Source organism: Rhinatrema bivittatum, chromosome 8, assembly GCF_901001135.1.
Source record: "Rhinatrema bivittatum chromosome 8, aRhiBiv1.1, whole genome shotgun sequence".
NCBI lineage: Eukaryota > Metazoa > Chordata > Amphibia > Gymnophiona > Rhinatrematidae > Rhinatrema > Rhinatrema bivittatum.
In genome coordinates this window covers 264,900,280-264,911,285 of record NC_042622.1, presented here as the reverse complement: position 1 = coordinate 264,911,285, position 11,006 = coordinate 264,900,280, and the positions used below count along the sequence as shown (strand labels likewise).

Below are 11,006 nucleotides of genomic sequence, written 5' to 3'. Positions count from 1 at the left end.
ATACATATTTATTTTATAGTGTAATTACTCCTTTTCTCTTGACCTATTTTCCCTTTCTTCTGCTTTCTGAATTTTATTTTTTTTACGTTTTTACGTCTCTGAACCTGTGTGAAGTTCTGTGTTTAATTTGAATCTCCATAGGTATCACAGGCTCTGTTCGGTTCTTGGTCTGTGGGTTATAACTCTTCTGTTTTGTTTTTTTTGCTCTTTCATTTTCCCTGTGTTTTGGGAAGGCATGAATCTGCTGATTGCTACTTCCTCTCAGCCCTATAGTGATTTCCTAAATCTCCCTCTGCCTTCCTGTGGTAGTGCACGGCACAGGTAGTAATTCTGAAAATAGTACCTTGGATGTCCTTGCTTTCAGCCTGGCCCCAAGCTTCCCTGTAATTAGCATGGAGGGACCGTTCTTCTGTGCCCGCCTCAGTCACTGGTGCCAGCTTGCTCCACCCCCCCAGGCAGTATGCTGTACCGAGGTGAGCATGGAGAAGGCTGTTTCCTTCCTCCCCGCAGAAGGACAGGACACCTTGGCTCCTGCATCATAGACTCTACGGACCGACCTGGACAGCCTCAGTCGTGTGTTGGAGAGGTAGCAAGCAGATGGAGAACTGTCAGAGACAATCCTTACATATTACACACACACATGTGCTTGCTATGTTAGACCACCCGAACCAAAATACTTTATCCAAGATGAAAGATACCACATACAGGTCTAGGATAAAACAAATGAGAAAAGCCACCCAAAAGGAAACAAATTCACCTTTTATTTCCAGGGGAAGGGAGAAAAATGCAGGTGCATCATGTGAAGCACATGGTAACAGACAGAAAAGGGGGTTGAATTAGCACAAGGGACAGGGAGGAGACTGGAGTATTTCTGCCCTCTCTGTACTAACTACTAACACACAGACAGACTGCTGGATGACACCATTAGAAGAAAAGAAAACCGTCTGCGGATTTTGCCTTTTTCAGATCCAAAGTAACGGGATGTGAAAACTGTCCCACCAATAAGTAAGTTTGCAGTCTTTCTAGAGCTGCCTTCCTGCGCTAACCCTGAAAGTTGCACCTTTGATTGGAAGCAGCTTAGGGACAATACATACAGCACACTCCAGGAATCCAGGGGGGCGAAGAAACTAGCCTAGCTCTCACACCTTCAGAGGAAGGGTGTTTTTATACATGGAGCGATGAAATGATAGCACATTTTGCTTGTCTAAAGCACCACCTGACATGATGGGTAGATATGATCGTGCACTTGGACTGCCAGGAAAAGTGCTGATCCAAGGTACAAGCTGACTGTCACACCAAGAACGTTTGTTTTCATGGTACAGAGGAGTTGGCTGCAGCTGCACTTGTTTCATTTGCCCCTTGGATTACCAGGTAGAGAAAGACGTTAGGCAAATAGTAGATGGTTGGAATGACAAAGCAGTGACTTGTGATGGCTGGGGATGGGCTTGTTTTATTCTAACCAAGCAAAATAAACTATTCTGCAGTCTTAATCTTCGGCTCCCCGTGTTCCCAATGGCAGCTTAGTGCCCAAACTGCACGTCTCCTCAGTGAGACAGGAATCACTGACCCTAGGTAAGGGGCAACCTCATTTCAGAAAAAGGCAATCTATTTTTTTTTTTTCCTTTCTAAACTACAGACTTAAAGGCTTCTGCACAGGAGACACAGGCAACCTGAGGCACAGCAGACTCCTAACAGAAACATATCAAATTGTGCTAGGTGATATGTAGAACATGCATTATTTACAAGTATTGCATACACCAGTAACACACAAAACACCTGTGGCATGTGTCCAGGAATCCCAGACTCTCGCCTCCTAGCAAATAGACACATTGCTGTAGCTCAGGCTCGTCTCTTCCCGCTTCCGACATCGTTTCTGTTCATTAAGCCTTTTTGCTGAATTTAAAGCTGGAGAAGGGAAAGCCACAGACAGGCTGGGAGCATTCCCAGTCAATGCTAGGCTACCAAGCGGCCAGGGCTGGTGCTTGGCTTGTGGGAGAGGCTTCGGGTCCCAGACACATTCGGAAAGCATTTCGTTACCTGTAAAGATTCGGTTTTAAGTCACCAGAAGAAAAAACATATGCGCTGCCATTTGACCCCTCTGGGATACAATTTGCATTATAACCATTGCCAAAGCAGCAGGCATAAACAAAATATGGGAAAACCCCCCTACCTCCAGGAGCTATCTGTGGTCCTCCTGACTTCTTTTGCCCACTGGAGAGCTAGCTCTAGGATTCTTGCCGTTTCCATGCACTGTTCCCTCCCCATCCTGGCCTGGATGTGGTGAGCATGAATAAGGCTGTCCCCCCTGGCAGGCCCTCCAGAATCCTCTCTGTCTCCTCCCCAGCAGCTTATCTGCCCGTGCCACCTGCTCTTCCGTTCCCTCCGAGTTCCTCAGCAGTGCTGATGGGCAGTCCTTAGCTCCCGAATCATTAAAAAAAAAAAACACCAAGAACTCGATCTGTACATACTCTTTTTCCCACAGACATGTGCTTGGCAGCCTGGCTGCCCCACCAGTGCATACATCCTACAAGATAATGCGCGGAGTACCGTTCTTCATCCATGCCTGGGTGCTGCTCCTGTGCTGCCAGGCTTCAAAGCAATCGCCTGTGGGATTACAACTTGGACAACTGGGGGAAATTATTCTTACTATTCACCCACCTAACCTAGCTATTGTTGTCCTAACTCTTTCCATATTAAACCTAATCTAATTTAGCGATTTTTATTTCCACAGCACTCCAAGGGTTAACCAGAACTCTGCAAATTAACTTGTGCCCTAGATTGTAACACTTAAGCTGCACCACCCTTTGTGAAAGAGTTATCTCCATTTGTGGAGTCCCAGGATCTGGCTCTAAGCAGCCACAATGGCCTCTCCCTCTGCCTATGCGGACTTCCTGGTTAGAACAATAAGGACACACGACGCGTAACATTAATCTGAAGCGAGTTTGTATAGCCCAGAACTGGACAATGTGAACATCAATAAGATGCCAAGACCCAAATGAAATTCATCCCTGCCACTAGGGTTGCTGAGTGAAGTGGTTGCTCTCCCATTGCATTTTACATTTTCAGGAATTAAGATTCCTCAAACAAGGGCAACTGTAAACCCAGTTAGTGCAAGGTCAGGTCCAGGGAAAACAGTGGAACTTATCATTAAAAAGGAGACGGGTTAATCGCCTGGAGGGTCAGGGAACGGCTGGCAAAACCCAGCGTGGGTGCAGGAAAAACAGGGCCTGCTAGACCAAACAGGCTGAGAGTTTGGTTTTTTTTTTAGAATGGTAGCAACCAATTTGGTTTTGGAATAGAAATTGATCGGGCTCAGCAACATGGGGAGTCATTGACACCCTCTCCCCACCCCACCACTCACTCCTCTCCCTTCCTCTGGCCAGCAGGAGAAGAGCAGTTGCTTCCTACTGTGTCTCCCTCCTCCGCCAGCCAGCGTAACTCTGTGCTTTCAACATGCAGGGCACATACAAAGCACAGGGACGCAGTGTGGAGGGCAGGGCCGGCTTTTGGGGCATGCAACCTGGGCAGCCACCCGGGGCACCATGTATGAGGGGCACCTCTCCACCCCCCACCATACCCATCCACATGTAGACAAAAGGAAAGAGAGAGGAAGGGGAGAGGATAATAGTGCTGGGCAAAAGGGGGGTGTGGTAGAGGAGATGCTGGCTAGAAGAGAGAGAAATGGGGATGCGGTGCTGGAGCCGCTGCCACTACAGAAGGAAGGCGACAGCACCAACAGTGTCCAGGGGCGCCAAAATCCTAAACCCGTCTCTGCCTCTGTATGTGTGAGAGAAAGAAGCAGCCTTTGATTCTTGGGAACAGATTGTCAGGGACGTAGGTGATAACCAAAAGAAGGACCCCTGGTTCAAGGGTAATTTAAGGGGCAGCAAACAGACCCTTAGGAAACTCGAAAAACCCTGGCGGAAATGTCCTTCATCTGAATCCCTAGGAAAATATAGCTGACTCCTAAATAAATACCGTACATTAATAAAGCAAAAAAAAAGATTGCTATGCTAAACAGATACATGGAGTAATAGTCAATGCTAAATTACTCTAGGACATAGTTAAACATCTGATCAAGGACCCGTTATCATCCTTTCAAAGGCCGCTTGTAATGAATACGCTGTATCTCTACTAGATATTTTATTAAAGTTTTTTTTTATACCGCCCATACAAATATAGGTCTAAGCGGTTTACAGTATTAACCTACATAATTAAAGGAATAATATTACAAAGCTAAATAAGGCCTGGATTTATCAAAATGCACTAAATATCGCATGTGATAGGAAAAGGGGCGTGTTTTATGGTACTGGGCAATTTATCGCAAAGTGCGCTATCTTAGCGCTTCGCATAGGTATTAGAGCAAATTGCGATAACTTTATCACACTTTGCGATAAGTGCCAGAATTGTTGTATTTCCTACCTACAACCACTGAGGGGACCATTTTAAGCTGCTGGAGCTCCAGCCTAGCTATCAGGGACCTTCTACAACAACTGGGGGGATAGAGAGAGAGAGAGGTGTGATTATGGCGTCGCAAATTATGAAGCCAGCCCACTTGGCCACAAAGTCCTCCCCTTTTCTAATTTGTATCGAACTATGTGATATGGCATCTTCGCATGTGTTAAAGGCATTTTTCACATGCGAAAACGCCATCTAGCACTTTGATAAAAGACCCCCTAAGTTAGGAAACAATAAAAACACATAAATACAAAACTGACAAGGATTTACAATATTTAACATTCATAGTTAAAAATAGCTTCACAAGAAATTAGTATTAAAGGAAAATAAAACTAGAATAATGAATACAAGATTAACAGTGAGACCGCACCTTGAATACTGTGTACAATTCTGGTCACTGCATCTCAAAAGATATAGTTGCGATGGAGAAGGTACAGAGAAGGGCAACCAAAATGATAAAGGGGATGGAACAGCTCCCCTAAGAGGAAAGGCTGAAGAGGTTAGGGCTGTTCAGATTGGAGAAGAGACGGCTGAGGGGGGATATGGTAGAGGTCGTGAACGAGCACATGTGAATCGGTTATTTACACTTTCGAATAATAGGACTACTGGGCATTCCATGAAGTTAGCAAGTAGCACATTTAAGACTAATCAGAGAAAATTCTTTTTCACTCAATGCACAATAAAGCTCTGGAATTTGTTGCCAGAGGATGTGGTTAGTGCAGTTAGTGTAGCTGGGTTTAAAAAAGGATTGGATAAGTTCTTGGAGGAGAAGTCCATTACCTGCTATTAATTAAGTTGACTTAGGTAATAGCCACTGCTATTAATTGCATCAGTAGTACGGGATCTTCTTGGTGTTTGGGTAATTGCCAGGTTCTTGTAGCCTGGTTTGGCCAATGTTGGAAACAGGATGCTGGGCTTGAAGGACCCGTGGTCTGACCCAACATGGCAACTTATGTTCGTAATTACCAATTTATGGGAGCATGTGTGAACGAGATCATGGAGAATGAGGGTATTATGGTTGAAGTTTGTTGAAGACTGAGGAGCATAGGTGAGTTTTTATGGCTTTTTTTTTTTAAATTGATAAAACCAATAGATTAAAAAAAAAACATTTTCCTGTCCTCTCTCTCTCTCCTCCAGCTTCTGAAGACCCCCTATTGCATGGTCAAATGGTCTACTTTTGACAGAGTAACCGAGCTCAAAATTAGTCAAATTATTACTAAAGTCGATCCAGTTCCCTGAAGGAAGTACATTGTGTTATTCCCACAATCACCACCTTAATCAATATTTCGCTTTCAGAAAGAATTGTTCCATTTGGGTTGAAACAAACTGATAAAACCTATTCTGAAAAACAAAACAGGTAGAACTAATGATTGGGACAGCTACCGCCTTTCCCTTCAAAAATACTGGGAAAAGCTGTGTTATCTCAATTGGTGAATCACTTGGAAGACCAAAATATTCTTTTTCCAAATCAATTCAGATTTAGAAAACAACACTCTGAGACTCTGCTTCTTTCCTTAATGGATCCTGTTCTACGAGGTTTTGACATCAGCGAATCAACGCACATTAAAGCTCTGGAATTTGTTGCCAGGGGATGTGGTTAGTGCAGTTAGTGTAGCTGGGTTTAAAAAAGGATTGGATAAGTTCTTGGAGGAGAAGTCCTTTAATTGCTATTAATCAAGTTGACTCAGGGAATAGCCACTGCTATTAATTGCATCAGTAGCATGGGATATCATTCTTTCTGTATGCTGGCGATATACAATTCTACATTCCACGCTCTACATCTTTTGACCATGCAGGCTGAATACTATCAACCTCTATGAAAGCTATTCAGCAAGTCCTGACTCTTCTTAAACTTGCATTAAATCCAAACAAGACTGAAATCATTTGCCTGAGCAGAAACTCCACTCTGGGTAACCACTGGTGCTAGACTTTGGGTACCTTTCAAACAGCACCCCCGTAAAACCAGAGACGTGATTTAGGCATCCAGTTAGACGGAAACCTCACAATGAAAAAGCACAAATTAGTTAATATGGGTTACACAAAATTAAGCATGCCACATCGGTTGAAACCTTTATCCTTTGAAGATTTTCATACAGTCTTGCAAACTCTTATTTTCTCAGACTTAGATTTACTGTAACTCGTTATTACTGGGCCGTCCCGCAAGAAGCTCAAAACCATTACAATTACTACAAAACGCTGCTGCCAGACTTCTATTAGGAACTAAGAAATCTGACCACGTTGCACACAATCATTGATGCATCTCGCTGCACTGGTTACCAGTGCAATTTCAAATTTATTACAAAGTATTAACGTTAATATTCCAAATTTATCCATTCAAAGGAGACTGGGGTGATTGGTGAGACTTTACATCTACATACACCTTACATTAAGATCACAAAATAAAGGGCTGCTGCCTGTTCCCAGAATAAGGAGAGTGCACCTGACCCGATTAAGAGTTGGCGTGTTCTCCCTATCCTGTCTTAAGCTCCAGAACTCACTGCCTGAGACACTGCGTCTGACACCAGGTAGAGAGTACGAGAACCGCGGTGTTAAGAAGGATGGGAAATTGCTGAGAGGATTACAAGTCTAAAAATGACGGGAGCTGTTTGGCCTGGAAGCACAGGGGTTAAAATGTAATGAAACCCGATTGATTTATCATGAATTAGTTTACAATGTGCTGATTAAGTATTAGCTGTTGGATGTCTTGGCTGTAATAGTATTCTGCATCTGAAATGTGTCAAATTTGTTTTCCAGCATTATGTATGTTACTTTGTAAACCATTGTGATCTTGATTTGGAATGACGGTATAGAACATTCTTAAACAAAATGTGTGTGATTGATTGAGAACCTGTTTGTGTGCGAGAGTATGTTTATGTATGATTAAGAACCTCTGGGGTCAATCCATGTGTGTGCGGTTCCTGGCATGTGCAATTGGACGCAGCTCTCTTATAATATGTGTGTGTCTGAAATAATCAGTTCTTTTTATTAGTATGGTTTTTACTGCCAGTGATTTTATATTTCTTGCTTTATTTTGAGGACTGGTGATTTCTCTCTTTCCTTTGCTGCACTGCATACAGAGACTCTGGCTTGTTGCGGCTTCCAGTTCAGTTTTGGCCTGTGTGTTTCTAGTAACTCAGGGATGCGAGATCATCTCTTGGCTCCCTTCCTTTGCACCAATAAACAGACACTTAATGGCAATATAAAAGGCCACAGTTTATTATTACCTGAGCCCTTACAATTAACAATCCAACACCCCCTCCCTCCTTTCTTTATTTGCCTCCTATTCCGCCTCAACCACCACGTTCCAATGGTAAGGAATAGGACCCCGCCTCGTCCCAGCGAGGGTAAGCTTCAGCCTTGAGCTTAGCCCCTTGCTCACCGGCCATCCCGTGTAGCAGCCCCCCCCCCCCCCCATGTCATTATTACAACATAACTTGGGCTCGGGTTTACCGCCACAAACAAGGGCGGCCTTGGTCACCCTTGTTCCCCCCACTGTGGCCCTCTATTGTACAATTGCTTTTTCTAATCCTTCTTGCAAGGCATTATTAAATAAATCAATTCCAATATCCAACAATGCACCCCGTCTCCTCTAAAGAACCCTTTCCCTACCTCCCAGGCCCAGTCATGCCTCCCCAAAACCCTCCTTGTTGCACAACCCACCTACCAATTTGCCTGTTTAATTTTTTAACTCCTTTTTTTCCAAATCGGCTCCTCCCTGTATTTCCACCTAACAATTATATCTGACCACCCAAACCTTACATATGGCCATATCCTTTCGCATATTAGAAATTAGTTCCCTGCAGGTTGCTTTCCCAATGTCATTGTCCCCCAAGTGAATCAGTACAATATTCGGTTTGCCCCAATCCTCTGCCCGCTCTTGCAATAGAGACAACAATTCAGACCAACGCATTCCCCTTCTTCCCAACCACCGGCTCCCCCATTGCCATTTCTCCAACTGCAGGTGCTCCCCGTACGGTCTTCCAACTACTCTATCATGTGCCCAGTGTACAAAAGAATGGCCCACGACCTAGGCACATCCATGCTGCTGCCTTGCCCCCCTGTGCTCTGTAAAAGAAGAAAATTCAATTAAATCCATTCATCTAGCCCCCCACCCTGTTATCTTCATACATGAGAAGTAAAAGCGTTGGACTTTTTTATCTCAGCCGCCGTCGTGGCTGCACCTATTCAGAAAGAATGCGAACTATAGCATTCCGCATCCCAACCCAATGCTTTCACAACCCTTTTTAAGATCCTTGTGAACTGAAAATTAGTTAACGGAAATCCGTCTTCATGTACCAAAAAGGATCCCCCGACTCTCGGAAGTATCTTTAAATATTCCTGTACTGTTCTCACCGGACACACGCTGGCATTCCCGGCTGAGACCAGCCTAAGGAAATGACCTCCTACCTCTCTGGTTCGTCTTAGATCTCTGAATGTACACAGATACCAAATCACCTTGAATCTGCACCTAGTTCGCCATCAACCCCGTGCCTCGTACATTATGCTTGGAACTCGCCACGAGCTCGCTTATCCTTGAGCCCCAAAAAAGCCAAAGGAAAAAGCTACCTGGAGTAAGAAACGTAATATTCCAAGTCATTCCCCCCCCCCCCCCCCTCCACCCAGTCTTCGGGCCATGGCTTGGCGCACCACTTCCCTTGAAAATATACTCCAAAGCCACACGTGCCGGCAGCATCTGAGAACAATTCCAAGTCCAAATTTGAAGTCTCAAGCTCTGATATAATACACACCCCGTTTAAAAGTTTCTAAAAACTTCTCCCATATCCCCAATTCATCCTTGATGCCCCTGGTCACCCTTATAAAATGGTGCTTAGCCCGCACTCCCGCTGTTGATACCGATAAGCGCCCTACCCATTGGGATGACTCTACAAGTGAAGTTCAGTGATCCCATCAAGGACTGCATCTGCTTCAATATGACTTTCTTTGCCCCTCTGACCAATGTCACTGGCTCTTTCAACTTCAGAATTTTATCCTCCAGTAACCTCGACACCATATCTACTGAGTCTATTTCTATACCCAAAAAGGTTAACCTCATACACGGCCCTTCCATCTTGTTCTGGGCAATCGGTACCCCCAACTGCCCCGCTGTTTCCAAAAAACCTATCAATTGCTCCTGCCATAACTGAGATTGCCCTGACCCCACAAATAAAAAATCATCCAAGTAATGCATCATACTTGTGAATTTTTCTGTAACCCATTGAATAAATTTTTTATTTATTTATTTTATTTACTTTAATGAACTAAAAGCCTCAAAATCCGCGCATGATATCGCGCAACCATAGGTAAGCACTTATCAACATACTGCCCCTCGAACGAAAACCCCAGCAATGGGCATACTCTCAGGATGTATTGGAAGCAAGCAAAACGCCGACTCAATGTCTGCTTTGGCCATTAACGCCCCTCTACCTGCTCTCAAGACTAACTCCAATGCCCTGTCAAAGGAGGCATAATGCACCGAACAATCTTCCTTGGATATGACATCATTCACCGCTGACCCCTGTGGAAACAACAAGTTCAAGATCAAGCACCTTCTTGGGTATGACTGCTAATGGAGAAAGATGCATTTTTTTGAAACGGTGGTTCGCTATATGGCCAACTCTTCGCCCTAACAATTTCCTCCCACAATTTTTCCCTCACCAGTTCCTTCTTATGAATTGCCGACCTTGCGTTTAAAACCCGCCCTCCTTCCCCCAGTCCCGCATAAGGTATTCGAAAGCCCTTGTTAAAACCCTCCCCTAAAAACAAAGCCGCCCGCCTACCTGGATATCCCTTTAATTCTTTACCCAAACTCAATAATATAATAGGCAAAGTCTCCTTGCCAATCCTGACCCTTAGACTATTTCCTTTTCGCGCAGCATTGCTTTGCCCTTCAGGGCATTTACTGGCTGGGTGTTGCCCTCCACAGGAGCTGCACACATGCCTGAACTTGCATTCTGGAAACAAGCATGAGGCTTTATTAAAGCGCCAGCACACATCTGTGCCTCCCCCGCTGATTTGTTATCTCCGCCCATCTTAATGTTCCCGCTGCTCTGAAAGGAACTCTGCCCCCCGCTTCTGGTGCTCACACCAGCCACCCAGGTTCTTCCAACTCACCTACTCGATCCGCTGTTAGGCTTCCCCTCATCGCCTCCGGCACGCAATGCCCCATCGGTATTCCACGCTTTCCTCCGGCGTTGTCCACCTTTGCCACACTCCTCTCTCGCCAAGCTTCCTGGTGCAATGTCCCGGGCACTGCTAGTCCCTCTGTTTCTGTGAAAACAGACATACCAGCCGCAGCACCCATCATTAGAGGACCCTGCCCCCTCGTCCCAAATTGGACGAGGATGTTTCTTGGGATGAGGATGTTTCTTGGGATGATGTCCCTGCTCTTCGTTCCATCTCCAATATCCCCTCAACCCATAGGGGAAAGGAGGGGGTATTCCCGTTTTTGTCTACCAATAGCCGTGCTGCTTCTCAGAGTGGATGCCTCCTCCGCCGTATTCGCCCTCAGCGCTGTAGCTCTGCTCCTGGATCCGCTTCCACCTTCCTTT

At 45.0% G+C, this 11,006-nt stretch overlaps 1 long non-coding RNA gene across 1 annotated transcript; it reads right to left on the bottom strand.

The window, feature by feature from the left end:
- Positions 1-1,608: 1,608 nt before the first annotated feature.
- Positions 1,609-2,389, bottom strand: LOC115098351. Its single transcript, XR_003858473.1, has 2 exons — positions 2,171-2,389; positions 1,609-2,037 (listed from the first exon to the last, which is right to left on the bottom strand). It is a non-coding gene; the product is annotated as an uncharacterized LOC115098351 (long non-coding RNA).
- Positions 2,390-11,006: the final 8,617 nt, after the last annotated feature.